Source organism: Lycium ferocissimum, chromosome 4 (genome assembly GCF_029784015.1).
Source record: "Lycium ferocissimum isolate CSIRO_LF1 chromosome 4, AGI_CSIRO_Lferr_CH_V1, whole genome shotgun sequence".
NCBI lineage: Eukaryota > Viridiplantae > Streptophyta > Magnoliopsida > Solanales > Solanaceae > Lycium > Lycium ferocissimum.
Genome location: NC_081345.1, coordinates 511,270 through 523,051, shown reverse-complemented (window position 1 = coordinate 523,051; position 11,782 = coordinate 511,270). Strand labels below are relative to the sequence as shown.

Genomic DNA, 11,782 nt, shown 5'->3' with positions numbered 1-11,782 from the left:
CATACCTTATTCTCTCTCAAACAACAATATCTTTAACGTCCACCATGAATCCAAGCTAAAATCCTCTGCAAAACAACACTAGAATCACGACTATACACTACCCGAGCCTCGATTAACCAAAATCACTTCAAGCCCTCAACTTTTTATGACATAATTGCCCTTTGTGTGTGCTGAGCCTTTTTTCTGATTTTTTTAGTGAAAAAAATGCGGTCTTGACCGTTTTATAAGGTTCTAAATTCGGGTCGGGGATCACTGTAGCAAGTCGGTTAATGTAGCATCGTAGCACGCGTTTCTGCTCTGTCAGCCTAACGCGTAACGTCCATAATTCTCTACTCCGATTTCAAATCGATGAGCGATTTGTTGCATTGAAAACTAGACTCGAAGAACTTCATTTTAGGCTTTTTAAACACCTTAAAACTCCTAATATACTAGGAGATATACCCCTCCAAAGTTGACTAAAAATCTGCCCAAATCTTGCCAACTTTTTTCAAATTTTCGTCAAACTTATTTTCTTCGATTTGCTTGATCTCGGAATCTCCCGAAACTCTCCATACATGATATTTATCATTAATCATACTTGATAATTGTCATGTCCTTTGGTTCCAAGGTTTTTCTTCCCGATTACGACTTACAAGATCATGATTTATCCTTTACTTAAACAATATACTTAATAATGCTTCGTTCCTCGCAATCCAAAGTTGTTTTACCTAGCCATAGCTCGACATACTTACATTCAAATTCTTCCAAGCTCGCAACGTTTATTTTAGAGAAGGTCACGTAGCAGAGTGGATACGATCGTACCAGCACTAATGCACCGGATCCCATCAGGACTCCAAAGTGAAGCGTGCTAGGGTGAGAGCAATACTAGGATGGGTGACCCCCTGGAAAGTGTACTAAGAGTCCCACAAATTTGGACATAAGAGAAGGATGAGGGACTAGAATAGCTTGAGGGAAATTAGAAGCGAGTGAAACTCACGGTTGGAAACCCCAGATGATTGTGAGAGACAAGGCGGATCGGCTTGCAAAGAGAGAGAAGACGTATTACAGCTACAGAACTAGGACGAGTTTAAAATAGTATTGGGAATATTTTGTAAATAAGGTGTTAGGAGAGGTATATACGATATTCTATGTGTGGTCAATCAATTTGCGTGCCCCGATAATCGACGTTGCGATGTGTTAAAGGTGCTAATTGAACAAGGTATTAAAGTTCAAGTGGTAAGTGTTATAGGGCGAGGCGACATTAGTCCCTCTAAAATTAAAAAGTTGGATAACCCTGATGTGATTACATCAGGGAAAAGGGAGAAAGTGAGTATACAAGAGTAAGAAGATTAGGATGCCCTGAGAAAAGGAGAGGTATAAGCAACGGAGGTATGTTGCTAAAAAGGGGTAACTCAAGCCTCAAGATGGGAATCTTAAAGGTAAGTACAACGGCAAAAAATCATTCGGATGAATCTCGAAAGTAAGTATATGGAAAGAATGGAGTATGTAGTATGGAACGGAAGACGAATGTAAAGGGTTCGGAACCAAATTCTGATAAATGGGACTGAAGGGCAATAACAACGAATAAGGATGTGAACTGGGAGAAAATAAGCAGGTTTTGCAAAAAATGCCAAGGGATTTCTGGCTCTTGAGGGGCAGTAGAAGAGGTAAATGTGCAACCATACTGACACGATTACCTCGGAAACGGGAAAGCCTTCCTAAACGATGATTTAGCAATAGAACGGATTTGCATTCGGAAAGGATATTTTATGAATTTCAGGGACAATACCATAAAAATAGCAAGTGGAGAAGAGTACTTCAGAGCAAAGAGACTCAAGGAAGGTCCTGAGGATGAAAGTAAGAAAAGTACACTAATGGATTGATTAAAGAAAATCGAACAATCACCAAGGGCAAGAGAAAGGATAATAAGTAAACAAGTCTGGCCAAGAGGCAAAAACATCAGTAACATGGGATAAGAACCTTGATAAGTAATACAAAGATTCGATTATAAAGAAAATAGAACGATACACGGGGGATATGCATAAATATGAACCAGCTGTAGTGTCAGAATGGAAGATGAAGACTCAACGAAAGAAAAAAGAAAAAAAAAAGGGTGTACTTTGTAAGGATTTCATGATAAGAACAAGAAGCGGTAGAACGCTGGAAGAATTATAATGCATAGTTGTAATGCAAACAAGTAGTTAAGGAGAATTACGGGACAAATGAGCTAAGCGAATGAAAGGATGACATGTGGGAATGGATAGCATGGAATATTAGCCTTTAATGGTATAATATAGACGTAAACTAGAAGTGGGAACCCAGAGCAAGAAGAATCTAGAGGGTATTAAGAAGATAATCATGGAAAAATGGGTAGGGATTAAAGGAGCGAGGTATAATCGGACATTCTACAGAGGGCTTAATGAATTCCGTCGTCCCTATTGATTCATCAGCGCAGGGAATTATTAGTCATGAAAGATAGAAGTGAAAAGACGATAAAGGAGGCACCCGCAGTGGATCTGATATGTATGAACATCTTGATCTGATACAAGGCTTCAACTAGCAGAAAGGGAAATAAGTCAAACCATGTGATGAAAGGAACTCCGGCATTATAAGGAACCGAGAGGTAGAAGGATCGTTAAGGTCAGTCGGGTAATTATCAAAAATGCTTAATATTCAAAGGTTACTGGTGTATAAGAACATCCTTAAAAAGGGGGAAAGAGCAGATTTAGTCCTGAAATGAATTATGACCTTCCCAAAATTTCAAAGAAAGAAATGTGTTAGCTTGAAAAAAGCCAAAAGTTCGAGAATGTATCAGGAGAAAACAGAAACGGATTGAAAATAAGTATATTATAGGGCAGGTGTGAGAAAGAAAATATGACAGGAAAATAAGGGGAATTAATGAGTCAAAGAAAATGATGTGAGATATGATGTTTCTAGACCGTGGTTCGAATCCCTCATACCGGGGAAATTGTACCGCACTTAGATATGCGGTAACATGTCCTAAAGAGCGATAAGGAAAGTAAGAACGGTCTCCAAGTTAGTTACCGAGAGGATGGTGAAAAGGATGATGAATATAAAGGACACTTTAGGTTACAACAAAATGAATCTTAGTGTCGGAAGGAGTAAAAATCCAACAAAAGGAATAATGATAGGCGGCTTGGCGATCTCCAAGAGAGGGGGAGTGATGTTTTATAATAGAAAAATAACAGCATTGCCGGAGATTGAAAAGTATCTCACGAGTCGCTAATCTTACCGAATATGAGAGTGTATATTATGGAACTATATGAACCATTAACGTAAGGTTATGTCCAACAAAATGGTATAGAGGCAACAATGGAAAGCCAACGAAGAATAACAACTAGCTAAGCAATCACTAGTATAAGGGAGTCAAAGATAAGTATACTGATGTTGGGAGGAAGTTGTTGTGGTAAAGTGAGAATTTGCCTTAGCTTTATAATTATAAATTTATACTGTAGGATTTGAAGAAAAGAAATTAAAGGAAGAGTTTTGATAAGAGCTCGAAGATGTTCTGGGTTATGAATTAGTTGAACTAAGATTATTAGCTTATTATAAGCATAACCCTGCTACGAGGAATAATAAGGATGGTGAGGAAGCGTTACGCATGTACGTACTTAAGAGATTGTGTTGAGCATATTGTTATAGCTGATCTTGGAAAAGAATTGAGATGGATAGCTTGAGAAACATAACTATTAAGAGTAGGGACTTATTAGTAATAAAGTACTGTGGGGAGTCGGTGTAAGTGGAATTACGATGAAGTTATAAGGGATCAGAGAGCCTAACCAATGAATTACAAAGAGATAATATAGTGCGTATAAAAGATCAACGAGTATAAAAAGGGATAGGTCGAGGCAGCATCGAAGGAGTAAACAAGGGAGTTGCCCACTAATAGGGAAATAAAGAACAAGAAAAAGAGAGTATTCGCAAGATGGCGAGTATGTCATGACCCGAACTACGGGCCGCGACGGGCATCCGGGGCTAACCACCGAACACCACTCATTCCATTATCTACATGCTCTCATTCATAGTACTTGCTCAATCTCATAAAAATATATCATCATAGGAAATGTAATCACTTTTATAACATAAGCCCTTCGGCTATCAAAATAATATGTACACATATACACATACATATACATGGAGACCATGGGGCCATACTACCCACACTTGCGTATCTACGAGCCTCTACTAGAGTACTAGACATATGGACGGGACAGGACCCCGCCATGCCCAATCATGGATATATATACATGTATGTGCCAAAAGAATAACCAATAGCACCTCCGGACAATGGAGTGCTCACGCGTCAGCTACTAGCCCCTATAGATCAGCACCGTCTCCTTGCCTACCTGTAGGCATGAACACAGCGTCCAAAGAAAAGGACGTCAGTGCGAACATTGTACTGAGTATGTAAGGCAGAAATGAAATAAGCATAATGAGAGTATCATAAGTCATGAGTGGAGGATACAACCTGTGTACTCTTGTAATTATAGATTCATTTCATATACATTCATCATACATAAACACATCATGTACATTATCCTAGCGTATGCCTTATCATGTCACATATACATCCTCATGCCATACATGCGTCGTCATATCAATCATACATCATCATGTCGTTAACCCGCGTCCGGGTAACTATCATAAGCGGCCCACTAGTGGTGTCATGCCCGGCCCTCTGGCCCGATAGAATCATAGCAGCCCGCCTTAGCGGTGACATGCCCGGCCATCTAGGCACGGTGAAATCATATGCAGCCCGCCTTAGCGGTGACATGCCCGGCCATCTAGGCACGGTGAAATCATATCGTTATACATAGCATGCATTTATCATCGTACATTATACATCATCATCGCTATCTCTATCCTTCATTACATAAGCATATCGTAGTATCATCATAAGTTAATATCGTCATACATATATCATCAATTCATACATTAGAACTTGGAAACAAGCATAGTTATGTCGGGGTGACGTAAGGTCGTAAACCCCCAATGTCATTATGAGCATTCGTAACTATTCTACCTCGCCTTGGAGGAACAACCATAAGGTGAGCGTATGTAGTGATTGACATCAATAGATTTCATATGACTTCCTTAGCTTAGTTGAAACATTACATCATAGGCTATAGCATCTCTGGGTTTAAGCTCATCATTATCATTATCGTAATCGTAGCATATCTCTTATCTCGTATGGCTATTCGTGCATAACGGCTCGTAGCCTTCTTGAAGATAGGACATTCGTAATAAAGAGGGAATTCATGCTGATGCAATCCAAATTACCATGGTGACGACTCAAGTGTTCAAGCCGAGGAGACCAAAATTGAAGCCCGAGAGGATGTGGATTGAAGCCCAAGATCTGCCCCATAGAAAGAACAAGTCTAGCAGCCCAAATTAGGACTTCTAGAAGCTCTAATGTAAACATGAGGGGCTGGTCTAATTTGAACGAAGGAAGCTTCCCTTTTTGTGTTTTCTATGCTTATTAAAGGCTATTTTGACTTTCATAATGTGTAGTGGCTTTCTAGGCTTCTAGGAGTATGCATTTTGTAGTCTTCTATGCACCTAGAAGACTACACTTCCATTTATTTCTTTTGACTAGTATATTTTAAGAACCTTATTTAAAGGTGATTGTAATTCATTTGAAAGGGAACCTATCTTTGAATATTGAATATTATTGAAACCCTTTAGTCTTGAATGACTAGTGTTAATTTGGTGGAGTCCAAATTGAACAACCCCATTTGATCTAACGGTTTGCAGAGAAGATGGCTATTCTTCTCGAGGATTGTTCGAATAGGATAGCTGCCTTTTGATCCTTTTGGGAGGTAACTAGGACTAGTTCTTCTAGTTATTGTCCAATTGTTATTCAAATTGTGTCTTCTTTCTATCTTCTCTTTATATTTTTGCATCATTTGGTATCAGAGCGTAGTATAGATTTGTTCCAACAAATCTAATCTTGGGTTTGGTATTCACAAAAAAAAAAAAAAAAAAACTGAAAAAAAAAAAAAATCCAAAATTCGTTTGAATTCCTTGTTTTGTTGTTGATTCTAGTGTTAGATTCAAGTTCCTTAGAGTTCTTAGGTTCTAAATCTGAAGTTTTGAGTTAATTAAAGTTAGATTTTCAATTTCCACCATTGTTAGACCTTAAAACTTGAAGACTCAAAGTGGATCTTATAGAAGAGGTTGAAATTGAGGGTTGAAAGTTGTTGGGTTGATTTATCCTAGTTAAGAAGGGCAAGAATCCAAAAATTGGAAAGATTTGGAGTATTTCGGTGTTCTTGATCTATTTGGTGAATCGATTTTTGATGTTTTGAATACTTGTGTTCTTGAGTGTTCATAAATATTTTGTGAATATTCATGTGTGTTCTTGATAATTTCAGATTTACTAACTTTGTTTGATCTAATTTTGGTGATAAGTTAAGATTTCAAGATGTTAGGGAGTGTGAAAGCTATTTTGGAAGTCAAAGGGACTAGTCAAGAGTTGATTCCCAAGGAGTTGGTGCATTGAACCCCTCTAAAACGTGGAGAAGGGGGCTGCACTCATTAGGAGAAGTCAAAAATCAGTTTGGGGTGTGTGAAAGGGAGTAGAGGCAAACAAATAGTCAAACCATTAACCGACACAAGTTCCCAAGTCAATTCTTGGGAAGACTAACGATCACCTTGAGAAAAAAGTGTCCATGTTCCTAATCACCTCTTGGGAAAATGAGAAGTCAAGTGTGCAAGTCCCTAGTCATCTTTTGGGAAGGCGAGAAGCTACATTGAAACTTGTAGTAATTAAATTCCAAGACAAGTTGGTCAAAGGATATTAATTAGCCGACTTGAAATTTGCCTTGCACATTTTAAGGGGGGTTGGGAAGCTTCTTAATCCTTTCTTTGTGACATAACTTCTAGCTAGTATCCATTGAGTAATTACCTACTCAAAGTTTACTAGTTCTTGAGCTATAACTTTTTATGTGCTAATTCTTTCAAGCTTTTCTCGTTTTAACTCGTCGTGAATTGTTTGACTCAAGTGCGCCACAATTAAAAGAGTCGTCCGACTATAGTAGTCCATAATCTCACTCTAATCCCGAAGAGGTAGCATCTTTTGTATAATTTGGGAGATTGAATAGGAGTTGGTCAATTCCGAGGAAGCCAAGTACTACAAGACGGAGTGAACCAAACCTATTGTATCATTGAGTGAACCGAGCGCCACCTAAATAAAGTAAGTGAGTGAGTAAGGTGATTTTTTAAATCATAACCTTTTCTTTGAGCTTTGTTATGCAGGTATGATGGACCAAGGTGCAATGAGGACTAAACCCGTTCAATCGGAAGTAAGAACTAGATGGCTTACACAAAGGAGAGGACCACTATTTCCAAGAAAAGGAGAGAGATTGCCTAAGCCAAGGTTTCAAAAATTGAAGGTGAATGTTTGTGGGTATAATGGCTTTGATCTAGAGCTTGACGATTTGTGTGACTCCACATTCATCTCTCCTTATGTGGCTGATTGGTTGAATTTGACATGGGTTAAAAAGAGATATCCATATGACTATAATGGGTATCAAGTTGAGTGGATAGTCAAGGTGGTAATATCTTATGGAGATTATGTTGAAACGGTCCGATGTGATGTGTTTCCCCTAAAAATAAGTCACTTATGCTTTGGGGCCACCCTGGTTTCGAAAACACGATGTTCCAAATGTACGAGATTGGATAAAGTATGTCATGGACGAGGAAGGATGGCCTCTCTTTCCATTCCCACTTCCGAAAGAAAATCCCAATAGTGCTTATGTCTCTTCTATGCCTATAGGGGAGTACAATGCCATGCCAAATGGGAAGTCCGGGTTGACTGGAATGAGTGGGCTGCCATAAAAGAAACAAGAGAATGGAATTGAAAAGAACATAAAAGAAAAGAAAAATAATGAGGGAGATGAAGTTCTTCACTCTAACACTCACAATGTGTCTTTTTCCTCTAGTTGTTTGAATTCTTTTGTAGGTACCATTGGAAACAATCTTGAGAATGAGCCTCATACAATGGAAACTCATGAAAAGGATGCAACAATTTCGGAAGAGCGGGAATTGTCCAAAAGCGAGACTTGAAGGTAAAGAAGATCAATCTTGTGAGCCTAAAGGTACTTCTAAACTGACTTTAGATGCTAATGTTAAGTATGTTGATTGTGTGAGTATGACTAAGGAATTATCTTGTTTGGGCTTAAAATCTTCTTTGTCTTGTGATGATAAATTGAATGAATCTTGTGGAGATACACTAGTTGCTCTCGGTTGTGATCCTGAAACTGAAACTACTTGTGAGTTTGATGTGATGAAAACTAGTGTTGGCACTTGTGATGAGAGTCTTAATGCAAAAGACACAACCCGTGGTTGGAAGGAGTAAAAACAAGTTGATTGATTTTAATGTTTTATCTTTAGAAAGAAATCTTGAACCTTGTGTGTGTGTGAGTAATATTCCATTATTAGTTGATGATTATTACGGATATGATGGAATTGTTGGCCATAAATGTGATTGTTTGGAATTAGGCACACCACCCATGTTTGATAAGGAAGAAAGCAATTCATCTTTGAGTCTTTCTAATGTTGAATCTGCACATGATAATAAAATTGACTTAAATGATGAGTTTGAACATGTGGAATTCAATGATGATGTGAACTTGGGTGAGACCTTTCTTGTGAAACTATTTTTACTTAGAGATGCTTATTTGTTTAATGATGAGTTTGAGTTTCTTAATACTCTTTCTTGTGATGGAATTAACTCCTTGTTGGATAGCTCACTTGATAAAGGACATTGTCTTGGAAAGGAAAGTGTGGAAAGTTGCTTAAGTAATAAATCTTCTTTGTGCGGTCCAAATCGTGATCTTGTGCTTAATAGTATTCATGATTGTGAAAGTGAACTTACTGATGGTGAAGTGACCTTAAGTAGTACTTTTCTTTACTATTTGTTTGCGTATGATGAGGGTCATGATTGTTTTAGGAGCTTTTGTGATGTGGAGGACTTAAAGTGTGACTTTGAGTATGCTAGACATGCAGGAAGTGATCTTAAAGAGGATTGGGAAAGTAGTGCAAAATTCTTTAATAGTAAAAAAGAATGTGAGGATGAGTTCTCACTAGGAGCAGAATTTGAGTTGAAATGTCTAGGTGTGAATAAGCTTGAAGCGGAAAAGGAAAGTAGAATGGTGGATGCTAGTTCTAGTGTCTATTACTTTACTTATTATGATCCTTACATGGATCACTCACTTGGGATAGGCTATACCAAGTTCCTTAGCTTGAAATGTGGAAGTGAATCTTGGGATAGTAGTCACGATCTTAGAGGTAAAATTCTTCCTTTTGATAAGTTTGATTGCTTATTTGACTTTTTTGTGAGTTCTTGTCAAAGGAAAAGACGAGAGAAGTATGAGAAATCTGGTCATTACACATGGTTTGATCCCTTTGATGTTTCTAAGATCAATGATGGCACATATTCTTACCTCATGATTCATGCTTCTCTAGAGTACTCTTGTAGTAATCGGATACATCATTGGCACTCTTGTTTGTTGTTACTATTTGAGTTACTAGTAGATATGCTTGAGACATATGCTAAGCTTGATGCGTTGGAATTAATGACTTTGGGGTGGGCTGGTACATTACTTCGGTATTGGGAGTTGAGTTATTCTACTTGTTTTGTACTTAGCCTTGGAAAGAATTTAGTGTATTTTAAGGTGAATCAGGTGGAGAGCCATTGGAAAGATCCTCCCTGGACATCATTGTGGTATGCAACCACGACTTGCAAACTCCATGAAGATGGTAGGTTTTCTTGGCTTATGCTTCTTCTTGGGCTTTCCAAATCCATGACGGTAATCTCTATTATCTCTGGGCAGTTTTGTAGCACTCTTGTTTTATATCATGATTATTCACTCATGTTGCTACTTAACTATTACCCGATTGAGACTTGGAAGCTACACATACTCATTCTCGTCCATGTTTTGCAGGGATCGAATTTGAGGACAAATTCTTTTCAAGAGGGGGAGAATGATGTAATCCATATAGCCATGATAATGATCCAACTGTGCCAAAATGATGTGGTTGAGGTATGTTGTGGTCGAGGTTGATATTAATGTTGTAATTTCGAGGACGAAATTCTTCCAAGAAAGGGAGGATGATGCAATCCAAATTACCATGGTGACGACTCAAGTGTTCAAGCCGAGGAGACCAAAATTGAAGCCCGAGAGGATGTGGATTGAAGCCCAAGATCTGCCCCATAGAAAGAACAAGTCTAGCAGCCCAAATTAGGACTTCTAGAAGCTCTAGTGTGAACATGAGGGGCTGGTCTAATGTGAACGAAGGAAGCTTCCCTTTTTGTGTTTTCTAGGCTTATTAAAGGCTATTTTGACTTTCATAATGTGTAGTGTGTAGTGGCTTTCTAGGCTTCTAGGAGTATGCATTTTGTAGTCTTCTATGCACCTAGAAGACTACACTTCCATTTATTTCTTTTGACTAGTATATTTTAAGAACCTTATTTAAAGGTGCTTGTAATTCATTTGAAAGGGAACCTATCTTTGAATATTGAATATTATTGAAACCCTTTAGTCTTGAATGACTAGTGTTAATTTGGTGGAGTCCAAATTGAACAACCCCCATTTGATCTAACAGTTTGCAAGAGATGGCTATTCTCTTGAGGATTGTTCGAATAGGATAGGTGCCTTTTGATCCTTTTGGGAGGTAACTAGGACTAGTTCTTCTAGTTATTGTCCAATTGTTATTCAAATTGTGTCTTCTTTCTATCTTCTCTTTATATTTTTGCATCACATGCCATATGGACTCATGCGTTAGAAGGAAAGGGATTAGCCTCACATACCTTTGTCGTTTAGCTATTCTATCGCTTGCTCGTTCTCCTTTAGTGCACTTGTTTATACCTTCAAGAGAATTCGTATCGTCATTAGCTAACTAATCATGAAAACGTACCTACTAGAGCTAGAGAAATTTGGGCAGCATTTCCTTTGTTTATACTACTTTCCGCCATATTCCATATCAACTCCCAACATTCATGACAATCATCACAATATCGCTAGCAACAATCGTCATTCATTTACATAATTCGCATTTCATAATTTCACCTAAATTCTCCATATTCATGACTAAGGCTCATTGTCACGTTTGTTCACTTATAATACTTATTCCATGCTCTAAATATCATTTATAACACCTTCACAATCTCAATGTAACCATTTTCATGATTCACCCCAACTACTATTCAACAATGACATTATTCACCCATTTATGACCCATTTTCCATACTCTTTCGTAATCTAAGTGTTTCATCTTAATAATACTTCAAACAACATGTAAAGTTCATGAAACTCACCTCAAATGGTGGAGGAATAAACCTTGAATGATAATACACCTTCTAGCACAAAACCCTATTTCTTCTTTCTTGGAATTCCTTGGCTTTGGTAGCTTTAATGGAGTTTCTTAAGCTTGACTTGCTCCAACTCTTGTTATTGATCCTTGATTCACTTAGTTTTCTTGTGGAAGAAATATTTGGAAGGTTCTAGAGGTGTGGAGAGGTTGAAGTCGTGATTGGAAATGAATAAAATGAAGTGGACTTAACATTTAAAGACTTGGAGAAGCTCAGCCGGGTGGGACTTCCACGGACAGCTTCACGGTCCGTGGAACCCAATGTTGGCCGTGGAACTGGTCGTGGTTCACGGCCAGCCAGCCACTCTTTTTCGCTGGGCGTTCACGGACACATCCACGGGCCGTGGAACATGGTGCTGTCCGTGGAACATGGCCGTGGAACCTCCAATCCTTATGAAACCCCTTCAAT

At 38.3% G+C, this 11,782-nt stretch overlaps 1 pseudogene; it reads left to right on the top strand.

Annotated features, from left to right (window-relative positions):
* The first annotated feature begins 787 nt into the window (after positions 1 to 787).
* LOC132054949 (5S ribosomal RNA) lies at positions 788 to 904 on the top strand (annotated as a pseudogene).
* Positions 905 to 11,782: the final 10,878 nt, after the last annotated feature.